General features: G+C 34.2%; 1 pseudogene; it reads left to right on the forward strand.

Annotated features, from left to right (window-relative positions):
- Positions 1-4,744: 4,744 nt before the first annotated feature.
- On the forward strand, positions 4,745-4,921 carry LOC102743342 (DNA-directed RNA polymerases I, II, and III subunit RPABC4 pseudogene; annotated as a pseudogene).
- Positions 4,922-14,033: the final 9,112 nt, after the last annotated feature.

Genomic DNA, 14,033 nt, shown 5'->3' on the forward strand with positions numbered 1-14,033 from the left:
TTAACTCCTTGAAATTATAACAAATTGCTTAGTTTTACTCAAAATATTCAATTTTTAATATATGATTATGTATATTTAAATTTATGCAATATAATTAAACTGGGCTAGAAAAAATTCACATAAATATTTGACACGAAAAAAGCAAATGAATGAAATAGACATATAACTCAGAAATTTGGACAAAGTTGTTAGAGAAATCAATGAATTTTTAACTTACAAAAGAAAGGCATTACCTACGTAAATATGTTAATAAAGTAGGACAGATAAAAATGAATGCTTTTAAAATAAATGCAATGTCATTCTCTTTGGGCATAAAGGAAAGGCTAGTTAAATTGTCCATCAACTACTGAACAACAAAACAAAATATGTAATTCATCAAATACAAGTTCAAAGAGTAAACACAAAATTCACTCTAAATATGCCATATGTATTCAATAAAGTGCAATATATTCTACATTTTATGTCTATCTTCTTAAGAGAATTAATTTTTCATGCATATGTGCTAATTTATTTATCACACTACTAATGGTCATAAGTTATTTTTATGCTTCGTTATTACAAAATTTACGTGTAGAATACTTCTATATAATACATTTCCAGAAGTGTGATTGCTGAGTCTTAAATGAGCATTTTTTTTTTTTAAAGATTTTATTTATTTATTTGAGAGAGAGAGAATGAGAGACAGAGAGAAGGAGAGGGAGGAGGGTCAGAGGGAGAAGCAGACTCCCGGCCGAGCAGGGAGCCCAATGCGGGACTCGATCCTAGGACTCCAGGATCATGACCTGAGCCGAAGGCAGTCGCTTAACCAACTGAGCCACGCAGGCGCCCTTAAATGAGCATTTAAAGAATTGGTAGCTAGTGACTAGTATCCTCATTATCACAATTAAAACAAAATATATCCCCAAACAAAGTGTGTTGAATTACCTACTTTCCCCAACTTTCTCTTCAACTTTCCATATCTTTGCCAATCTCACTGGGAAGATGTGTTATTCATTATAGATTTAATTTGTGATTAATTTTATTATCCTTTCTACTTACTACTTTTTGATCGGTGAAGTAACTTTCCACATCACTCTGTAATAATTCACCAGGCTGCATATTTATGACTTGTCTACTCTTGCTTACAAATGTTTGTGACATTTATCCACATTGTGAGTATAGCTGTAGTTTATCCTTTGCATTGCTGCCTAGTATTCCATAATTTACTGCTCCATTCTGCTTTTTATGAACTGTTATAATCTTAACCAAGATGCATTAGTACAAAAGCATTATTTCTTCTTCTCCCATTCCCTCTTCAAATATTTTAAATAGTACAGTTGAATCTTTAACAGACATCATAGTAAAAGTCATTAAAATAGCATTTTATTTACGTATATGTTTTCTTAACTATTAGTATTATTTTAAGTATCTCTTTTTTATATTTGTGTTTATTGTAGTGGCAATAGTGTAGGTTAATATTAAATTGATCTGGAATGGGAGAAGGAGCAGTGGTTAGGGAACAGGCTGCCCTAGCTTTCACAAGGGGGACTGTCTTTTGGTTTTTCAGAATAATGACACCAGTCAAAGAATACTTCCTGAAAACTTTTAACAAATATTCTATAAAGATGGAGTAAGAGCTGTGATTAAATGAGATTAAAACTGCATGATGGTTTTGGTTCTATCCTTATGATAGTGCTTCCCCTGAAGTCCTATCAAATGTTGGATATGTATTCTTCTTCATTTTATTGACTGCAAGACCTGCAGGCTTTTTTGGTGAGGTTGGTTTCCTCCTTCCTCCTCCCCCCCCGCCCCAGAGACTGCCAGGATATTTATTTATTACTTTTCCTCTACTAAAGATCAAAATGTCATAAGACTAGCCACATCCTAATTCATTTGCACTATCCTACTGACACGTGTGTGTGTGTGTGTGTGCGTGTGTGTATATATTTTCAACTACTGTATCATGATTTAAAACAGGTAAATACTATCTCCTTCCACTTATCAAAATTATTTATTCCAGTATTCTGTATTCTTTCTCCAGAATTATTCTACCACTACTTTGGGTCAATGACACTACCATCTATTAAATGTTAGTGCACTTGGGGCGCCTGGGTGGCCCAGTCATTAAGCGTCTGCCTTCAGCTCAGGTCATGATCCCAGGGTGCTGGGATCAGCCCTACATCGGGCTCCCTGCTCAGCGGGAGGCCTGCTTCTCCCTCTCCCACTCCCCCTGCTTGTGTTCTCTCTCTCGCTGTGTCTCTCTCTGTCAAATAAATAAATAAAATCTTTAAAAAATAAAAATAAAATAAATGTTAGTACATCTATCATTTCTTCCTTTTCTCTTTATGTAACATAAAGACAGTTGTTCATCATTCTCTTGCCCCTTTCCACATTTCTTTTACTTGATTGTCAAATTTCTAACTCTGACTGAAACCAGATCATTTCATGTTCATTGACAGCATCCAAGGAGAAGAACCTGATTGTAGAAAAAGCTAAACAGGCATGTTCACTGTTTTCATTCTAAGTGAACTGAGATCCTCATACATCTCAAATGGTGTATTATTTCTGTTAGGCAGACCTATTTTTTCCCTAGTGGATAAACTCTCCAAAATCCCAGGATGGCCACTTTCTCTCATCCAGTCTCTAACAACTCCTCCCCCCTTTTGTCAAACTGCCATCTATTTCCCAGAAAATAAAGAGACCAACAGAAGAAAGCAAACTCATTTTCTTTCAAAAAATAGTCCAACTCACCTGCCCCTGTCCTTACATTCTGCCCATACTCCTGTTACAGAAGATCCCTCTCTACATTATTCTTCATCTCTACCCAACACAAGTCTTTTTTTTTTTTTTTAAAGATTTTATTTATTTATTTGACAGAGACAGAGACAGCGAGAGCAGGAACACAAGCAGGGGGGAATGGAAGAGGGAGAAGCAGGCTTCCCGCCGAGCAGGGAGCCCGATGCGGGGCTCGATCCCAGGGCCCTGGGATCATGACCTGAGCCGAAGGCAGCCGCTTAACCAACTGAGCCACCCAGGCGCCCCCCAACACAAGTCTTAAAGCCTTTGTGAATAACTGCATAATGGGCATAACATCCTCTCAGACACTTATATTGATGCCCTTTGCAAGGCCAAAATAAAGAATCAATCTTGGTTAACTTTCAGCACAGTATTTCCCAAAGAGTTACTAATTAGCAATAGAAAAATATTAACAGAGCAGAAGTCACACACAAATGAAAAAAGTTATCACCAGTAATGGGATAAATAAAAATCATGCTCACTCTGAAATCATGCTCAGAAAAGGACAAAACATTACATCCTTGGTATTTCTGCCAAAAATACCTAATCTGAAACTAATTGTGATAAAACATCAGACAAATATAAATTGAAAGATGTCTTATAAACTATCAATTGCATAAAAAAAGGCTAAGGAAACATCAGATTAAGAGAGATTAAAGAAAAATAATTAAAGAAAAGGTAAAATCCTGGATTAAGTCCAGGACCAGATTTTTTTTTTTTCTTTTGCTGTAAGTGACATCAATGGGACAAAGGCCAAAATTTGAGTAAGGTCATTGCATTAGATATTAGTATTATATCAATGCTAATTTTTTAATTTATATAATTGCACTATGGTTAACAGAACATCTTTATTTTTTCCATCTCTTATCTGTAACTAAGAAAGAAAATTTAAAAAATTTTATAATAGACTAAAAATACGTTAAGATAGTAATAGAAAATTCAACAGGTTTTTAACTTGTTTGCTGTGGTAAGTGGAGGTTGACCTGATTCTGCACAACAAAGATACATACAGAACATCACCACACTGAATTCTCTCGCAGTTCATTTTAAAATCATTTACTGAAACTGTCAAACATATGGTTTTAAATATGCATATTTTATATAGAAATTTGCTTGAAGCATTTCCATGTTCCTTGAATAACCATTATGTTTATATGCATAAACCAGGAAAGGTCTAATTGCTATTTGCATGGATTATTTACAGCTAAGTGGTCTATGAAGAAATGAGAGTTCATAAAAATGCTATTGTGTATGAAAACCAATCTGTGTTGCTCATTTTAATTGGGTATAAGAATATTGGTTTATAGAGTTTAGAAACAGCCGTATAAATGTTTCTCACAAACAGAACAAAGGTTATAGAAGTAATCTGTCAACTAAATGCTTTCATAAACTTCTCTAACTGAATGTTTTATTTTCACAGAAAAATGTGTTTCCTGGTTCCTGTCTCCAGTAGGTCTATCACTGCATATATAAATATGCATTTTTAAAATTACTAAAATGCCTCTTCTATTTTGTAGAATTCACTTGTCATTTTATCTGATATTGTTGTAGTAATCAAAGACATCTAACATTGGTGGTCACCAGTGATATTGGGTTTTTTGTTTGTTTTTTGGGGCAAAAATATTAGAGGTATTTAAAAATACAGAAAAGACTAGTATATAGTTACTTACCCCAAGATATTCACACTCAAGGAGAACGGAAGACAAAATAACTTTCTTCCCTTAATATACTTTCTTCCCTTAATTTTTTTTTTGTTTCAACTATGAAAACAAATGATTCTATTCTACATCGAAAGTTGTAATGGCATCATGCCTATAAGTTACGGGAGTCTTTTATTGCAAAATGGGCATAAAATCCTAGTCTAGTTGTGATTCTGCATAAATTTTTTATGCTCTACTTTTCTTTCAAAGGGAAAGTAAGTAATGTTCTCTGGAGTAAGAAGTTTCTCATTGCTGCATAGGGACTAACAATGGACACTGAGAAGGATGTTCAATCCCAAAAGCAGCAGCCAGTCATATTAATCTGTGGAGAATGTCATAAAGAAAATGAAATAAAATCCAAGTATCCAATCAAATGCAGAGACTGTGAATACAGAATAATATACACAAAAAATACTAAAATTTTGTTGGTTTCTGATGCACAATGAAATATTTAGAATTCAGAGGAATATCTTAATTTATGTTTAAATTTGTCATTAATGTTTCTCATTGTTGTGCAGCCTTTGATTAGCATGTTTTCCTTTATAAATAAAATTACATTCACATAATCTTATTTCATTTCATTTTTATAACCATAGTTTACTTATCTATTCACATTTTATGTTAAGAAATTATTTTTGTTCAAGTAAATAACTTACAATTCTATTTCATATGCAATACATATGTATCACATATTATGATTCATATGCAATGTAAAGTGAAAGTTAAAATTGCTTCCCCAAACCAAGCTTTTAATCAAAACCTATAATCATCTGGGGCTCTTTCCAAAAAAAGCAGATTTCTAGGACTTTCTAGGCTTACTCACTGATTAAGTAAATTCCTTGAAAACTACTGTTGTACATTACCAACTATTTGTCAACGCTCTAGTATTATTTGATGTGGAGTACACCACATCATCAAGTATACATACTTAGTGTATGTATGCATACATAATTTTGAGTCCTGTTGTTCATTTATTCGTTGGTGTAGGCCTTTCTGTATTTCAGCATAAGTTTTCACAATTTTTAAAATTTTGGCAGAGGGGGCGCCTGGGTGGCTCAGTTGGTTAAGCGACTGCCTTCGGCTCAGGTCATGATCCTGGAGTCCTGGGATCGAGTTCCGCATCAGGCTCCCTGCTCAGCAGGGAGTCTGCTTCTCCCTCTCCTGCTCCCCCCTCTTGTGCTCTTTCTCTCTCTCACTCTCTCTCGCAAATAAATAAATAAAATCTTTAAAAAAAAAAAATTTTGGCAGAGGAAAGAAACTTGAATGTTTGTGTTCTGTAAGGTAAAATCAACCTTAAGTAAAGTGTTAAACAGATTATTAAGGCAGATGCAATTTTCTATGTGTAATCATTCATGAAGCTCATGCTTTCAAAGCTGAAAGCTCTGCTCTCAGGATATAAAAAGATCAGGAATTGATTTATATTTAATTGTTGGATAAATATTGAATTTTTTGCCTTGATTTTAGGGACGTGGAATTAATGATCAAAAATATATTCCATCAGTTCTAGGATTCCTTCACAATGGGACATCATGTTGGCCTCCCTAACATTCATTTTAAAGATTAGACATGTTCTAACGTTATTAATAGCTAATATTTATCCAATTCAAAAATGATCTCTGCTACTTTTTATAAACACCTATATCTATATTACCATCATGGTTTCCTAAATTCTTCAAATTTTTATATGCTATATGAAATACTATGATGTTCAGATTTTTTTTATTATGTTCAGTTAGCCACCATATAGTACATCATTAGTTTTTGATGTAGTGTTCAATGGTTCATTAGTTGTGTATAACACCCAGTGTTCATCAAAATACGTGCCCCCTCCCTAATACCCATCACCCAGCTACCCCATCCCCCCACCCTCTCCCCTCTGAAACCCTCAGTTTGTTTCCGGGAGTCCATAGTCTCTCATGGTTTGTCTCCCTCTCTGATTTCCCCTCCTTCAGTTTTCCCCCCCTTCCCCTCTGGTCCTCCATGCTATTCCTTATGTTTTACATATGAGTGAAACCATATGATAATTGTCTTTCTCTGCTTGACTTATTTCACTTAGCATAATCCCCTCCGGTTCTATCCATGTCGATGCAAACTGTGGGTATTCATGCTTTCTGATGGCTGAGTAATATTCCATTGTATATATGTACCACATCTTTATCCATTCATCTGTTGAAGGGCATCTTGGCTCCTTCCACAGTTTGGCTATTGTGGACATTGCTGCTATGAACATTGGGGTTCATGTGCCCCTTCTTTTCACTACATCTGTATCTTTGGTGTAAATACCTAGTAATGTGATTGCTGGGTCGTAGAATAGCTCTATTTTTAACATCTTGAGGAACCCCCATACTGTTCTCCAAAGACCTCAATGTGAGTCAGGAATCCATCAAAATCCTAGAGGAGACCATAGGCAGTATCTTCTTCAACATTGGCCACAGCAATTTCTTTCAAGACATGTCTCCAAAGGCAAGGGAAACAAAAGCAAAAATGAACTTTTGGGACTTCATCAAGATAAAAAGTTTCTGCATATCAAAGGAAACAGTTAACAAAACTAAGAGGCAACCCACGGAATGGGAGAAGATATTTACAAATGACATTACAGATATCCAAGATCTACAGAGAACTTCTCAAACTCAACACCCAAAAAATAATCCAGTCAAAAAATAGGCAGAAGACATGAACAAACACTTCTCCAAAGAAGACATACAAATGGCTAATAGACACATCATAAAAAAATGTTCAACATCATTAGCCATCAGGGAAATTCAAATCAAAACCACAGTGAGATACCATCTTACACCAGTTAGAATGGCAAAAATCAACAAGGCAGGATGTTCAAATTTTTAAAGAGTACTTCATTGGTCCAAGTTTTCTTTTATCTGTGACTTTCATAATTTTCTAATTCTGCTATATTCCTTTTTGACCTTGCCCATTTTAGACAGGGGAGTGCCAACATACATGATCTCTCTCTCTTTTTTAAAAATTTATTTATTTATTTGAGAGAGAGAGAGAGCATGCAAATGGCAGGGGGAGCAAAGGGAAAGGAAGAGAGAAGGAATTCCAAGAAAAGTCCCCACTGAGCACAGAGCCCAATGAGGGGCTTGATCCCACAACCCTGAGACCATGACCCCAGCAGAAACCAAGAGTCAGACATCCAACCAATTGCATCACCCAGGTGCTCCAATATCTCTTTATATTAGCCCCATAATTAAATAAACAAATTCCAACTCATTGGATAATATAGTTACAATTTTAACCTCTAATTTTATCATAGGCCTTTTATGGATCAATAAATATTCTTATTTGATTAACCAGACAGAGAGGTTTAATGGAAAACTATTATAACTGGAACTCAAGACCACTATTATCATTCAGTGAGTCAGCTCTTTGGGCCCCATTCATCTATAGAAAGGAAATAATTTTACCTCTTACCTACATAGACAGTTTTGAGAAATTAGATATAAAATTGTTTTAAAGATTATTTTTGAATGGTGCTCTATACATGTAAAACGAGTAAGTTTGAGCTTGAAGTTAGCATATACATCATCTCTTAATACACTGCTAGGGACAATAGTGGACATTGTGAAAAAGGTGTCCACATCCATGGGAAAAGCACTGAATAAAGATGAGCTCAAATCCAGCCCTACCATTCATGATTGGCCAGTTCACTTCATTTCTTTTAACTTCAGCTTCATTATCAAAGTGGAAGAATTATGATAATCAGCACATGAAGGTAACAGTTCTTTTAAATTCTGAAGCTATCTTTAGAGATTGAAGTTATAAAAAATTCAAAAATAGCAGGTGAAATGAGAAATGGCCAGGCCAAAAAGAATAAAATACCATATAATGATAGTTGAGAAGGTAGACAAACAAGCTGCCTCCTTACATATGTCCACCCACACACCACCAACCCCTCCCTAGAATAAGTTCTATGTAGAAAGGGGAATTGGTATTTGAGCAGAAGGCTGAAGGGTGAAAAGGAGCTGGCCAGAGAAAAACAAGGAGAACGAGCATTCCTGAAATAGAGAAAGCAGAACGTTGTAAAGGCTCTGGAGCAGAAAGTAAGCTTGTCTTATTCCCACTTCAGAATGAAGCCGCTGTGACTCAAGCTTCATAAGCAGGGGACGTTGGGAGATGAGGTGGCTTTGTGATGGGCAGCCACTGGAACAGTAAGCAAGAAAGAGAGTGAAATAGTTGAAGTCTTAAAAGAATGCACACACACATGGTAACTACGTGAGGTGATGACTATGTTTATTATCTAGCTTTGGTAATTATTTCACAATGCATACGTGTTTCAAAACATTGAATTGTAGACCTTAAATAATATACAATTTTTATCAATTATGCCTCCATAAAGCTAGAAACAAATTTAAAACTACTGCTCTCAGCATCTGTTTTCTCTTATTAATTAATTCTGATTATTTATTTATTCAATAAACATATACTGAGCTCTTGTATAACACATAAAGTACTGTGGTAAGCCATGGCAATACAACTGTGAGTGAGACATGTCTGCATCCTGATTAAGAAATTTATAGATTGTTAGAGAAGATAAATAAGTAAGTAAGATATGTGAATATAGGTGTAAACAGAGGGTCTGAGCATATAGCCAAGGACACTTTTGAACCCTGTTTTGTAATTTTGCCCTTGTTTCATACACCATTCCAGAAATCCATATGTATCTTTACTATTAAGGAATGAAAAGAGCCAAAACTAGATAATTCATGTGAAGATAGATGCTAGGGGAAGAAACAAGCTGAGCCAATGATGGCCCAGTCCTTATATCATTTTTAATTTTAATTAATTAGAGAGGGAGGGGAGGCAGGAGGAGGGAGAGGGAGAGAGAGAATCTTAAGCAGGCTCATGCGCAACATGGAGCCCAAAGCAGGACTCCATCTCAACACCCCTGAGATCATCATCTGAGCAAAAATCAAGTCGGACACTTAACCCACTGAGCCACTCAGACTCCCACTTTTATCATTTTTAAAAATAACTGCTGCTGTCCCTGGTATAAAAAAAAATATGTAATTAGAACAGTATAATTACAGTATAAAAGCAGTATAATTAAGGAACAAAAGGTAATCTTTGACTATGCAGAGAAGAATATGTAAGGGAAGAAAGCAAATGATCAATTTGGAATTAAGATGTAAGTTTTCTGAAACAAAATGTATCTGTTTTGATATTTAATGAGTTCAATTAGAATAATATTAGATGGAAAATATCATACCTATTCCTGAAGGTTAAATCTAAACTAGTCAAATTCCTTAGAGTAGAGGATTAACGTATGATATGTCATAATATTCCCACACTCAATGCGTATTTCATAATCTGTATGCAAATGGATATCACTATTAAGATATTTTGCTTACAGGTGGTACATAATATAAAACTGTTATGAAATGAAAGTAGCTACAAGCTGCTTCCATGTACAGATTTGGCTCTCTATTCAGCCAGCTATTCTCAATAAGCATTGCTTATATCTGTATTATACAGATAAATCCTTATGAAATAGGTAGATTAGCTTCAATGAGAGTGGGTTCTATTACATAGTAATTTTCTTCTCTAAGAAGATGTAAAGTTTATTTTTCTTAATTTGAAAAGGCCAAGTTTATGTATAATGCATATGTAACATATATGTAAATATAATGTTTTACAATACCATATATTAAAATCTTTATAAATTTAGATGACTAACATAATTCCTAATGTTTTAATAGAACAGATTATACAAGAGATTTGGTGCAAAGACCCAATGGTTAGTAGGAATGGATTCTTTGAGCTGTGTAATAAAATTTATATTAAATTTTGAAGTACTTAAACAGAATTCAGGCAACTAAAATTGTCATATAATATACATAGAAACTCTGAAAACCTACGTAGGATCCACAAGAATTCAGGATAAAAATCTAAGCTCTAGGTGCGCCTGGGTGACTCAGTTGGTTAAGTGTCTGCCTTCAGCTCAGGTCATGATCCCAGTGTCCTGGGATCGAGCCCCACATCGGGCTCCCTGCTCCGCAAGAAGCTTGCTTCTCCCTCTCCCACTGCCCCTGCTTGTGCTCCCTCTCTCGCTGTGTCTCTCTCTGTCAAATAAATAAATAAAATCTTCAAAAAAATTTTTTTAAAAAAGCTCTATTTAAATTAAAATTGGGAGATTTAAATTTGGGAGTCATCAGGTTGATGGTTAAAGGCATAGAACAGGATAAGATCACAACACAAAAATTGAGATCGCTTTCTCAGGAGTCTTAGACTATGGATCAGGAAACCTATGTGAACTTAAAGATCATGCTGCTTGCTGTACAATGAGTAATAAATTCTTTTGTTTCTGACCTAGGAGTCTCATGTCTTCTACCAGCATCTATGAAACTGTAGAAACTAACTTGTTAGTTTCTGAGTAGGTAAAATCTCAGACTTATCATAGTTCTTGATATACATGACATTTTGTTCTCTGAAAGTTTAATAATTAACTTTCTCTGAAGTGTATAAATGAAATTCTTATCCACATAACTCAGGATTCTCTCATTTTCAACTATGCTGCTTCAAATACAAAATGCCACACACACACATCACCCCTCAGGAAATGTATACAGATCTAGACATTAAGTTATTTTATTTGCTTGGCAACAGGCAAAGTTATATGTATAATTTTCTATTACAGAATATGTATTTATATACTACCCTTCTTGTGGAACATTCATATCCTTTTTGAATCATTTAATATAAGATTTCTAAATTATCATACTAAAAGTTTGTCTTTATGTCATATAGCTTTTAGTTTTAAAATTCTTATGAAGCTTTTCATCAGATACCACTGTACACCCATCTTCAGGGGCTATGTGTACCAGTTGTCCTATCATTGTCTATATTCTATAATATGTCCAGAAGAATCTTAGTTGGGGAAATTATAAAGTTAGATCCTATGAAAACAAAGTCTTTCTTATCAAATACTTCCACATTATAGTTATTATGGGAAGCCACTAGAGAGTTTTAACAAGGGACTGACATGTTCTGAATTCAATATTAAAAGAAACATTTGTTCCTTTGTGTGAGATAAACTATAGGAAATAAGAGTACAAAAAGGAGAACTAAAGGACTCTTGAACTTATCTAGGTTAAAGATGATGGAGTAGGGTATTAGTGTTGAAGCTGATGCAAAATAAATGGACGTAAGGTGTATTTTGAAGGTGGAATCAATTGTATGTATGAACTAGGTGCTGAATGTGAAAGAAAGAGTCAAAAGTTAGTTTAATATTTTGGCCTGAGAAAATGAGTGCTGTTTACAAGTCCAAAACACACTGGAAAACACCAATGAAGATGAGAGAGTAAATGGTTTAATTGTTGACATATTTTGATATGTTTATAATATCCAAAAGTTGTTAGGTAGACATTTGTAAGAATATATGGTACAGAACAGATATCTGGCAACAAAATACACATTTTGAATAGAACATGTAATTTAAATGGAACTAGTTGACATTATCAAGAGTTGATTCTGTGCCTACCAAGATTTAGATGCCCACATGTTAACTCATTCTCAGAATTCTTCTATATATATAATGCCTCAAAACCTTCTATTTACAAAGGCTCATTGGACAAGTTTAATTACCTTAAGCTTAAGAAAAAGAAAGAGCAAGTGAGTGGGGGGAAGGAGGGGAGAGGCAGAGAGAGAATCTCAAGCAGAATCCCTGCTGAGTGTCAATCGCAAGACCCTGAGATCATGACCTGAACCTAAATCAAGAGTCAGACACTTAACTGACTGAGCCATCTAGGCACCCCCAAAATGGTTAATATTTATTTTTTAAGAGCTTCCTATGTACTAGGAATCTTCTAATCATTTCCCATGATTATGAAGTTAAATTAGGATAACATTAACGTTGTACATTAATTTTCTACAGCTAGTAAAGGACAGTACCTGGATTTGAATCACTCATCTGCATTGCCACATCCCTTATTTTATAGTATATTTTATAATATACTTTTTTATTTTATATTATTTTTTAATTTTTTTAAAAAATATTATTTTATTTTAATATTTTATAATATTATTTATATTCTGTGATTTTTTAATATTTTATTTATACGCATTAATGTGTCTGTACCTACTCCTCCATTTCATTGTTAGTTATGGCAAAAAAACATTGTCTGCCCATCTTCAAATCCCATATCGTCAGTATTTGAATATTTTTTGGCTTAATTAGATGAACACAACTGTGTAAATATATAGAATACAGGTGAGATAAAACCTCATGTGTAAATGTTTACAACAACGTAATAATTGAAATTGTTAATTAAACACTACTCTGTAATGCAAAATGTATTTCTACCAGTGTCACAAATTATCTTGATTTTATTCTTTACAGTGAATAACTCCTCAAAATCTGAATTTCCCAAAAGCATTTATTTATAATTCAACAGATATGAATTAATCTTCTACAATAATTGTAAAAATATGAGCATGTCAATAAACAAATGTAATAGCATATTGAACTATTGCAATGAGCAAACTAAACTCTATTCAACCAATTATTAAATCACATTAGGCTTTAACTATAATGATCCTTTTGCCGAGAATTATGAGGAACAATGCTTTCACTTATTTAACCTGGTCATTTTTGAGAAAAATATGAAAATTAGTTATTAGCTATGGACCTACAATGATTCTAGTATATAATTCTGAATCAAAGACTATCAGACCAATCATATTTTCTCAGATGCTTTAAATTGAATATATTATGTGAAAAATCTCAGGCAGTGATGAGTTCATAATACTGTGACTAATATCAGAGAGCATATTAAATAAGAACTAACAAAAATTTTTGAGGTATCCTCTTACATTTTCCTTTCTAATGCTGTAAGCATTTGGATAAAAAGGATCCAAACTTGAAGACACCACAAGAAGGCATTAGATCTACTATCAGTTACAAAAGACCCTGATTTTTCAGATTTTCTCCACAAATTTATCCTGTGACAAACTGTCATCTATGACATTCAAAAAGGGTAGTAGAGTTACAAACATACTGTCAGAAATTTATAGGAATAATGTGTCATTGCCTCTAGTTCTTTACTACTGTACAGCTCTGATCTCATGTTATTTGTGTTCTACATAGCTCACTTTTTTACACAGCTAAAATGATATAGGGACCTCATGTTTATTATTTTTTAAAATAGTTAAGATATGGAAGCAACCTTTGTTTTTGTTAATAGGCAAATGGATAAGGAGGATGTGGTGTGTGTGTGTGTGTACAAATATACACACACACACACGCACAATGCAGTATTACTCAGCCATAAAAAAAGGATGAGATCTTGTCATTTGCAACAACATGGATGGACCTAGAGGGTATTATGCTAAATGAAATAAGTCAGCCTAAGAAAGACAAATACCATATGATTTCACCCATATGTGGGACCTAAAAACCAAACAAAAAAATGAATAAACAAACAAAAAGCAGAATCAGATCTACAAATACAGTGAACAAACTGGTGGTTGTCAGAGGGGAGATGGCCTGGAGGAAAGGGAAAAATGAGTGAAGAGGAGTGGGATACACAGGCTTCCAGGAAAAAA

Source organism: Leptonychotes weddellii, chromosome 2 (assembly GCF_054177405.1).
Source record: "Leptonychotes weddellii isolate Sample4059 chromosome 2, ASM5417740v2, whole genome shotgun sequence".
NCBI classification, from domain to species: domain Eukaryota; kingdom Metazoa; phylum Chordata; class Mammalia; order Carnivora; family Phocidae; genus Leptonychotes; species Leptonychotes weddellii.